The following is an 11,085-nucleotide window of genomic DNA, read 5'->3' as shown; positions in this document are numbered from 1 at the left end:
TGAAACTAGAGGTCTGTGACTGTGAATTATACTGTGGTCCTAGGGCTCCAGAGAGAAAGGATTCATCTTTCCATTCAAGCTGTTTTATGTAAACTGCAAGTTGGGCACACAAAAATCTAAACTGCAAAATGGGGGCAGGAGATAGAGCAGTGGGGGAGGGCACTTACCCGACGACCAGAGTTTGACCCAGGGCCCACATAGTAGGAGAGAAGAGTCTTCAACAAGCAATCCTCTGACGTCCACATGTGTACTCTGCTGTGAGGTGGTGTGGGTGCGGGGCTGAGGCCCTCCCCCGCCTCCTGCCCTACACCACCTGCTGTGATTGGAAGAACTGGCCCTGGGGTCCTGGGTACTGGTGAGCTGGCCCTGTCCCTTGATGGCTGCAGCACTCAGGAGAGCAAGCCCTGCCCCTCTCCTGGGCAGCACACAGATCTCTGTCAGACAGGGATGGTTTAATGAGCATTTGCCCCAGGACTGATTGATCAGGGTTATAAACCTGACTCTAGAGCTGACTTCAACCCTGAACCAGGATCCTATAGAGCTTTTAAACCTGAAATCCATAAACATCAGGGCCAAGTTATTTCACCAATCAGGATTTAGGGATAAGGAACTTCCTCAGGAACGTGTCTTCGTGGTACACTTACCTGTTCTCATTGGTTAGGGTATTCCACTGTGGGGGTGCGACTTGCCCTGTCTAACACTCATGTCCTAACTTGCCAACCAGGATGTCAGTTACCCATGCGCATGTCTCTTTCTGCCAAGTAGGATGTCACTTCCCAGAGAGGTCTCAGGAACTTAAAATTTTACTCTACCCCCTACTCAAAATGGAAGTCTGACTCCAAGTGGCTTCTTATATCGGTGTGGGTGTCTCTCTTATGTCGGGCTCCACCCATGGGCAGGTTATAAAGGCCCAAACCATAAAAGCTCATACACAGGTGCAGAAAGTGCTGCTGGGCAGGGGGTTTGGGTCCAAGCTTAGTGTAGTTAATTACACAAAGCCTGTCTAATGGATCTCTGCTGTGGCTGGGTTCTAAGAACATCAAAGCTCAGAACATAACGGGATGTGCACTCAACTTGCATGATTAAGTTTCCTAGTAAGGGTAATGTCATCACGAAATGGCTGACTAGACAGGCAGCAGTTATCCAGGCCTCAACACTCAGATACCACCCAGGCCCAGATCCAAGGTTCTGAATTGCTGCTCCCACCCTGCGCCCCAAACTTTATCATCTGTGAACAGTTGAGACGTGTGACAGGGGCTGTTCCAAACCTGGAGGTTGTCCACGACACAGGGCACCAACAGGATAACTGGGAGGAGCCCCGGTGAGGATCCAGTATTGATGATGTCACAGATGCCAGAGATCTCAAATCAGACCAGTGACTCATTGCAAAGAACATTTGCAAGTGAAGATGTGTGGACAGAGGGACACATTGTGGGACACACTGTGACACTCTGCAGCTTCCACCATGAGACCTTTCCCTGTGCTTTGGCTTGGTTTCTCTCTCTCTCTCTCTCTCTCTCTCTCTCTCTCTCTCTCTCTCTCTCTCTGTGTGTGTGTGTGTGTGTGTGTGTGTGTGTGTGTGTGTGTGTGCTCGTATGCGTGCATTTTGGCAGATCTCTAAGTTCAAGGCCAGCCTGGTCTACAGAGAGAGTTCCAGGACAGCCAGCGTTACTTGGAGAAACCCTGTCTTGAAAAAAAAAAAAGAAAAGAAAGAAAGAAAGAAAAGAAGAAAGAAAGACAAAAAGAGCAATGTTCCAAAATCTGAACTATCTGGGTGTGTTGAAATGATTCACAAGTGAATTTCACATCATAAAACTTCACTTCGTACTCAAAATCGTTGACCATATTATGTAAATTAGCCTTGGGTCCCATACATTAGGGAGGTGGAAAATGCTAATGGACTGCATGTTTAATCTTGGGTTCCTTCATCCCTACGTCTCATTGTGGCTCTGCAAATATCCACAGTCTGCAGAAAGGTGGAACTGTAAGATTCTGCCTCCAAGCACTTCAGAGAGGGATACTCATTCTCCATGTGTGTATTCTGTATTCGTACACAGAAAAACTCTGTGATTGAGAAGCTCGGCTGCCCTGTGTGTGTCACCTGAGCACATAGCCAAGGTAGAATCAGGGCTCAGAAAACTGTTGACGATGTGGCTGACTAGAGCCTGCCCGGGAGGAGCAGGACTATGCTCAAAGAGAACCCACAAGCCCAGCCGTCCTCAGGTTTCAACAGAATGAAGAACTGTCTTAAATACAAGCACTGGCTAAAATTAAACCTTGCTAAGACTACTGCACTCTTCCCCTACAAATGGATCTAGGGGTCCTCTAGGGACATTTGGAGGGCATTTTCCCCTCCATAAAACCAACCAAGTGGAATTAGATATTAAATTGAGTATGAACTCGTCAGAGCTCTGACTGACACTGAAATGATTCTGTCTTGAACACGGATATACTTCAATGTGCCTGTCCCAGAGCTCTGAATTTACTGTGACACTCCCCAAACATCTACCCATCCTTCCCAGTGGGCCCTGTGACACTCCCCAAATGTCTAGCCATTCTTCCCAGTGGACCTCTCTTTGGATATCAGTGTGTCTTAACCATTCCATTGTCCCTGTAAGTCTTCTGGGAAATGATTTTCTGGCAGCTTGAACCTACATCTCATCTCCACAGAGGCTCTAATACCATACCGTAGAACTAGTCCCCACCCATCAATCATGTGACCCCATTAATGCCACCCTGCCTGACCACCAAGGCTGGTCTGAATGTCCCAGGACACATTCCAGCACTGACATTGGTCACACATACTAAGTGCTTCCAGGTACAGTCCAGGTGGGCCTTGGGACTGGCAGCCTTACAGATTGGTAGATCTCCAATACCTTGTCTGAAGCGTCCTCAGGGACAATGATCCAAATGACTCAAATGTCCATCGCTAACTTCACCCCGATTCTTTCAGAGACACCTCAAGAGATGACACACCAAACTCATCCTCACCACTTCATACCCACTGTACCTCTCCCTACCCCTTTCTGTCCCTAAGTCAAACAAAACCGTGGTCTACAAGGTTTATAAACACAGTTGGCAGACAGCCAGAGCACCAGCATCTCCCTGCTGTTCAAGATTGTGAGGACACCAGTCCTGATCCAGCAGCCTAAAGCAGACCGGGCCTCCCGGAAGCTCTCCCTGATACAGAGAGTTAAGAGCCACTCCGCACCGTGGCTGAGGATCACACAGTGTATGGTGTTTGACTTCCCTACTCCTACACTATGGAGTACTAAATCTTGTGACGTTTAACTTCCCATTACAGATATAAAAAGACTTTTCCTTTGTTCTGTGGATTGGCCTGAGTCTCTTGTGGGAACTGGCCTAGGATTCCTTGGTAGGATTTGGTCCAGATATAAAGACTGCTCTCTGAAGACGTCCTCAGGCTTCCTCTAAATTCCTCTCTGGGTGGCGTTCTCTATCAGCCTATTTATTTTCCTCACTGTTAACGAAGCCTCTCTTTTCCTTTCCCCTTTAAACCTCACGTGTAAAATCTCCCATGTATTGTGTGCTGTCTAATGCTCTCTCCTACTTCAAGGCCTCACCATGGCCTCAAGACCCTCATTATAGTGAGCCTCACTGAAGGGAAGGGTAGACTGAACGAGGGGTGTCCCTCACAGTCTCAGGTGTCTGAACACCTGTTCTCCAGTTGGTGGCGCTGCTTGGGGACATGCGGCTGGAGCAGCCCCATTGGAAGAAGTGCATCACCGGGGACAGGCTTTGAGATACTTGAGTTCACTTCCTCCCTTTCATGCTTGTGGTTGGAGATGTAAGCTCTCTCTCAGCTTCCTGTCTGGCCACCAAGCCTGCTGCTTGCTACCACACTTACCACCAGGGTAGGTGTGAATTCCTCTATAAGATGCTTTGGTCGGGGTGGTTGGGGAGGGGGAGTACCCTTATAGAAGAAGGGGAATGGAATAGGGGCTTTCCGAATGTACTCCTGATGGAGTCCTCCCACCCTTTCTAAGGCCACCCCTTCACCTATGAGTCCTGCCAGACTTGGGTGCCCAGGGTTTTAATTTGCCTCCTCCTCTTCCTCCTCCATCACCACCACCACCACCATCATCATCACCACCATCATCACCACCATCATCATCATCACCACCACCATCATCACCACCACCATCACCATCACCATCACCATCATCATCACCATCATCATCACCACCACCACCACCACCATCATCATCATCACCATCATCATCATCATCATCATGGAGGTATGTAATCTCCTGAGGGTACTGGGAAGTGGTTCGGGAATCTTGATCTCACTAGTGGACCTCGTAAGTGGGTGTCTTTGAAATTCACTGACATGCAGTTCTGAGAGGACCATCTCATTGTTCGCCGCATGTGTGCGCCCCACTGTTGATCCATGTGGCCTCAGGGCATGGGCAGCTCTGACCGGCTAGCTGAATGGGTAGTACAGCAGGCTGATGAGGGATGCTGCCTAGAGATCGGCGTAACACATCACTTGATGGCAGAGAGTGTCTGCTGGGAGCCATTATGAAACAGACTTCCCACCATCCCACTGTGCACATCCATGTTATAAGTTACTGTCTTAACCTGTCCCTGGATGGAACTAATGTCCTAGCGTTCGTGGTTACCGCTGTCGAGGTGCTTGTAGATTTCACCCAAGAAACTATCCAAGCTCTGAGATCTTCAAAAAGTGAACTATGTCAGTCAGACAAGGAGCTTTTGTGGAAGCTTAGGACCCACCAAGAAAACTCTCCACTCTAATCTCTTCTTTGACTTCAAAATGTCCCAAAATATGTGATCTCCAGTATACAAAATGTCTTTGCCCTTGGCTCCCAGCAGGTCACAGACTGAATCAGATGAATCTCCTGAGAAGGTGATGCCATGCACCAGGGAGCCTGTGTAGGTAGCAATTTTCAGTTTTCTAGTGTTAGGTGTTCACCTGTTATAGTACTTACTGGGCCTTCTCCAAAAAGAGGTTTCCATGCATCCAAAATCAGACCAAAGTAAGACTGTTGTGATTGATGGGAGCTCCCAGGCTTGAGGCCATGTGCGAACTCAAACAGGTAAGTCATGATTTTATCTGTGTATTTATAGTCACCGTTAGTGGCAAGAAATACTTTCCGTAATTCCTTCATCTGACACGGGAGCAATGGCAACTTCTCATCTTTGACTATATACTTCTCAAGATTGTTCAACTGTCTTTTCCTAAAGAGAGTCTTTGTAATGGACCCAGTGGACTGTGGCTCTCATATCCTGGTAAGATACGAAGAGGTCCCCATCTTTAAATCCTGTGTTACAACTGGTATATCCGGGACGACTAGTAAATAAAAAAATCTACTAGGCAGGCCAACAGGTAGATCTCTGGGAGACTGAATAGTGTGTTCAGAATGTAAAACTCTTCTGTGTCACCTCCTTGGATAAACTTATTTGGATACTGCTCTCTAGTTTCCTGTCCTTTTCTGAAGTTAAATCTGTGTGCACAAAAGATGAGGTTTCCATAGGCATCGGCTTTTAAAGGTCTCAGTAGAATGTGTCAAAGACAAGTCCTCTGTAAAGAATTTAGAATCATCTGCGAAGCTGGGAAGCTCCTAGGGAGAGGCAGTGGAGACGAATCTCTCCGTGGTGAGCTCAAAGCCAAGAGACTCACATTCCAGGGACGTGTGCACGCCAGGGTATAATATATGTCCACATCCAAACACTGTTTCCCATGGTGCATTTCGGTTACAGACACCTGATGATGGCTTTCATGTTATTAAATACATCTACTGCATTCCATGACCGGTCACTCCAGGAGGACGCCATTTCTTTGTGTGAGGAATTCGGCTCCACCACACAGCAGCAGTCCTGGAGCACAACTACATTTTTTTTCAGGCAGGGATTCTCTACATAGCCCTGACTGTCCTGGAACTCACTATGTAGACCAGGCTGTCAAGGAACGCACAGAGATCTATTTTCTGTCTCCCAAGTGCTGGGATTGAAGACGTGCGCCACCACCCCTGGCCTTAATAAAATTTTAAATAAGAGGCCCTCCACTAGAATCATGTTAGTTCAACATCTCGTGACTCGGGACTCACTCCACTGAGAAAGATCAGAAGGACTCCCCTCTTCTTGTGGCAAGAAGTGAAGGACTATTCAAGCATTATTAACTGCTATCGAGGACTGTTCGATACTGCTAGAAATACCAATACTGAGTTACGCTTTCCTTACTGCTTTCTGTGAATGACTGAAATTGTCGAGCACTTGCCATCTGATGAGCCCTTCCCTTGTACCTGGCAGCCCTGTGCAGGGACCTGTCAGTCAAGCAGTTCCATTCCAATCAACTGGCTGAAATGCTCTCATGCCAGCAGGGCTGTTTTGGTTATTTTACAAGCACTCTGAGAACACCCCAGCAGCCTCAGAAGTCATGTTCCAGCCATGACTAGCCACTCCAGGCAGCCTGTCAGCCTTGGGAGCGAGGACCAATTCATAAGTCAAGCTTCAGTGAACTTTAAATGACCTCACTCCTCCTGCAACTGTTCTTATGAAGCCAGAGGAGAGCACCTCCCCATGGGCCAGTAGAAAGCCTATGATTGGTGGGAGCACAATCCTTCATTTGCATGAATTACCATGCTGTGATTGGTGAAGCCACAGTCCCTTCTTTGCATAAAAGGCTGTGCTATGTCTGTCATACCCGTTCCTGTCCATGTAACCAAACTGCTCACTTTCAGATCACACTTATATAATACTTCTCATACATTTCTGAGGATTTCCTATGGGCAGACAGTGGGTTTTCATTGTATTCACACCCCACACATCCCCTAATCCCTCCCAGATCCAGCCCCTCCCAACTGCGCTATCTCTTTTTCTCTCTAGCCCACGGATTCCAGTTTGTGCCCGTATACTCAGAGATGTGGGACCTATCAGGGGCCACACCCTTAAAGAAAACTGACCTTCCAGAAGCCACCAACTCTCGGGGGTGCCTCCACGGGGGGTGAAGGATTGTGGGCCCTTCCACCCACCGTGCTGCACGTTGGCTGGCTCGGTCTTGTGCAAGTCTTGTACAGGCTCCCACGTCGGCTGTGAGCTCATGAGTGCAGAGATCTTGTCCCTTTCAGAAGACAGCGTTCGTCTGGTCCTCCATGACCTCTGTCTGTCTCTTGCTCTTTCTGCCCTCTTTTCCTTGATGGACCATGAGCCTCGGCGGAGTCAAGTGTGACACAGATGTCCCACCCGTGGCTGTCAGTTCACTTTTGAGTCATCTGGAAGATACTTTCTTGTACTATCCCCTGGAATAGCAATATCAGGCTCAATAACTGGCTGTCTTTTCCTCATTTTGCCTTGATTTTTAGTGAAAGTACAGCAGGATGACGTGGTAACAGAAGAGAGAAGACAGAAAAGTGTCCACAGTGGGCGTGAAGTTGTGGCAGTAAAAAAAAAAAAAAAAAAAAAAAAAAAAAAAAAAAAAAAAACAATGGTTTTTTATTCCTCGCTAGTGCCAGTAGCGTATGTAGGGCCACATGGCATCTGTGGGATATTTTCATCTCAGTCAGCAAAGCGTCTCACCTGCTAAGCTCTGTCCCATCTCACACTGCCGACGGCTACTCTCTGGGCCTGGCAGCAATCTCTCTACCCATCCAGTTCCCAAGGCAGGTTGCTGCCACGACAGCTTCATACAGAGACCACATTTCTCGCAGCTCACTTACTGTGGACTCAATTAAGTCACCACATGAAAGAACACACCACACAATAACCTCTGATCCAATTGATAAGATATCGACATCTGGACAGCACAAAATCCTATACACACCCATCCCTTAAAAATAGTCACAGGGAGGGGCTGGGGATTTAGCTCACGGTAGAGCGCTTGCCTAGGAAGCGCAAGGCCCTGGGTTGGTCCCCAGCTCCGAAAAAAAAAAAAGAAAAAAAAAAAAAAAAAAAAAAAATAGTCACAGGGGTTGGGGATTTAGCTCAGCGGTAGAGCGCTTGCCTAGCAAGTGCAAGACCCTGGGTTCGGTCTTCAGCTCCAGGGGTTAGGGGAGGAGACAAAACAACAACAACAGTCATAACAACCTGTATCTGTGCGCAGAGAAGAGTCTTACATCTACCACCACGTTCTCCCAGCTCCACCTCTCACTCTGCCTCTCTCTCCTGCTTCTAAAACTTTGTTCCCGCCCATCCTTCCTTCTCGTCCAATGACAGGCCTCGTTTTATCTTGTCTGCCTTCACCTGCATAATGACATCAAAAACTGGGAGGGTGCGGGGGGGGGTAAAGGTAGAACCTCTGTCTGTCAGAAGTGGCAGTGGGGCAAACAGACTTCTTTGAGGCAGAGTATTTAGAGTCAGAGACAGCGGAAGCAGAGGCAGCAGAGGCAATAAAGAACGATGGAACAGAGGCTGTGAAGACGCAAAACAGGGACGGGCTAGGGGAGTTCTGGCCAACTGCCCAGCCCTAAGGGCTGAGACCTCAACACCAAAGGTCCAAAAGAGCGTTAACACTGAGGTTAACGGAAGTCTGAGGTTTAAGAACTCTGGCACTAGCTGTTGTCAGGAGATGGGGACCCGGTGCCCAATACTTCCAAGCTGTACGCTCTGGCTGGCACTGACTGCTGCTGAAGCAAGCATCACAGTAGTTGCCAACTGCGAAGACAGGCAATTAACAGTAAGCCTCCAGCCTGAGATGCTAGAGTGATACTTCTGGTCTGGAGAGCCTCTAACTCTCAAGCCTTGGGGTTAGAAGCCCCTGAGTCTGTCATTCAATGCTGATACTAAAAGATTTACTCTTCATCTACTGATGAGTTCTCTCGGAGTAGAGCATTGTCAACACAGGTAGAAACTGGACGACTTTCACCCAGAATCAGATCTAATAGGTATTTGGAATTCTCTCTTAGCGATCAGCCCCAGCTGCTCAACTAATCCCCAACTAAACACAAGGACTTCAGTACAAGCCTGGATGAGCCTGGACCATCCGGACAACTGACTGCATGGTGGTAAATAACTAATCAATCGTCAGCGTGACTGCCAACAGGTATTAATCAAGAGAGGAAATTTGAACTTTAAGAGAAGCCTGGGCCAGTGAGATGGCTCGGCGGGCGCAGGTGCTGTCAAGAACCATGACCGGAATGTGATCTCCAGAACCCACATGGTGGAGGGAAAGCATTTACTGTTCTCACAATTTGTCTTCTGACCTCTGTGTGTACCCACACACACACACTGCTCTACACACTAAGTAGATGGATGGATAGATGGATGGATGTGTGGGTGGATGTGTGGGTGGATAGATGGATGGATGTGTGGGTGGATGATAGATGTAAAAAGGTTTAAGGTACTGGAAAGATGATGCTCAGTGGATAAAAGTTCTGACTGCTCTTGTAGAGAACCCAGGACCCATGCACATGGTGCACTTACATACATGCAGGTAAAACACTCATCCTCAAAAAATAAAAATAAAATCCAAGAAACTAAAACAGGACTTCGACAACATTTTAAAGCCAAGGGGTGGTAGCACATTCCTTTAATCCCTAGCACTTGGGAGGCAGAGGCAGGCAGGTCTCTGAGTTTGAGGCCAGACTGGTCTACAGAGTGAGTTTCAGGATAGCCAGGGCTGCACAGAAAAAACCCTGACTGTCTGGAACTTTCCATAGAAAGGAAGGCTACCAACTCACAGAGATCTGCCTGCCACTGTTTCCCAAAGTTCTAGGATTGAAGACATGAACTACCTACCATGTCGGGCTTCTTTAAACACAGCCTCCCCTCCCATACTGAACTCCTTCTTTGTTGATTTTCTTGTTGCTCACGGGAGCATAGGAAATCCTTCTTTGGGAACCTTCTGGAAGATGGCCACACAAGACCCTAACTCAAGTGCTTTTCGGAGAACCCTAAAGCTCTACAGAGCTTTCTTTGGAAATGAGTCTGTTCCAGAGTCGGTGGGGAGCCCACAGTCCTTCCTCCTCACACAGTGGAGTTAGCCCAGCTCCATGTGAAAGCGATGCCTGTCTCAGGGGCAGTCATGTTCTCTAGAATCCGCAGCTCACGGTATAGGATTTGGAACTCTTACTGCTATTATAACATTGATGGAAAAATAATGGAAGTGCTCACTAAACTTCTCTCAAATAACCAAGGCTCCCCATCCCAAGGCTTGGAGGAAAGTACTTCCGAGTCACTAAGAGGTCATGCCATGACATCCAACTCTAGTGCTGAGGTCACATCCTGCCACTCCCAGCCAGGGTCAGACAGCCTGACACGCGAACTCCATGCATAAACTCCTCCATGCTGGCCCCTGAGCTGCCAAGCAGTCGGAACCTCACCACCACCATCTGAGAGTCCTGCCTCCCCAGCATTGCTTTGATAACTCGGCCTCGTGAGTCCTCACTTCCTCTCTCCTCTCCAAATGTTTCCTAAGTCAAGACATAATCCTTGTAGCCTGGCAGCAGCATGTTGTCTGGTGTGTGTGAGCTCTGGGTCAGAGACTGCTCTCAGCTCATGACACGCAAGGTAATGAGGTCCTGCATCCATCTACCCATCAGTCTACCCATTGGTAAGTTGGGGAAATTCTGGCACATTCCTCATATAACATCTGTGATTATTAGATGACAGACATCTATTAACGCCGTTCTTGGCACCTATTTAAATGCTCTGCTGTTATTTCTAAAGTGGATTCTATTTTTAGGGATCATTATTCCAATATTCTTAAAGGTAATCTGCATTAGACATAGTAGAACCTCTGATAAGCTAGTGTCAGGGTAAGGCCTTTGGGGGTAAAAATGAGAAATTTCTTTCCTGTTAGCAAGTGCCTGGGGACATGACTGGTCCTGCTAGTGGTGTCTCTGTGGCATCCTGACTTGCTCTGAAGTATAGTTTGAAGGACAGAGATGATGTAGCCATGCCCCGTAAGCATTGGTCTCTCCTTTCTGTCTGTGCATCAGGTAAACCAAAGTTAAACCAAGGTTCACACTGGTCTCCATTGTGAGCTACGTCAGAACTAATCTAACTATACACAAAGAGCTGGGTATGGAGAATGGTGAAGCTCCAAGACGGAGATGCACAGAAGTCCTTTGGGAGGAGTTGAAAGTTTATGAAAGAAAATAATAAAAA

At 47.7% G+C, this 11,085-nt stretch overlaps 1 pseudogene; it reads right to left on the bottom strand.

Annotated features, from left to right (window-relative positions):
• Positions 1-4,226: 4,226 nt before the first annotated feature.
• Positions 4,227-7,083, bottom strand: LOC116886644 (annotated as a pseudogene).
• Between the last annotated feature and the right edge of the window lie 4,002 nt (positions 7,084-11,085).

The sequence above is a fragment of the Rattus rattus genome, chromosome 17 (assembly GCF_011064425.1).
Source record: "Rattus rattus isolate New Zealand chromosome 17, Rrattus_CSIRO_v1, whole genome shotgun sequence".
NCBI classification, from domain to species: domain Eukaryota; kingdom Metazoa; phylum Chordata; class Mammalia; order Rodentia; family Muridae; genus Rattus; species Rattus rattus.
The sequence above is the reverse complement of the archived record's forward strand: the minus strand, read 5'-3'. Positions and strand labels throughout refer to the sequence as shown.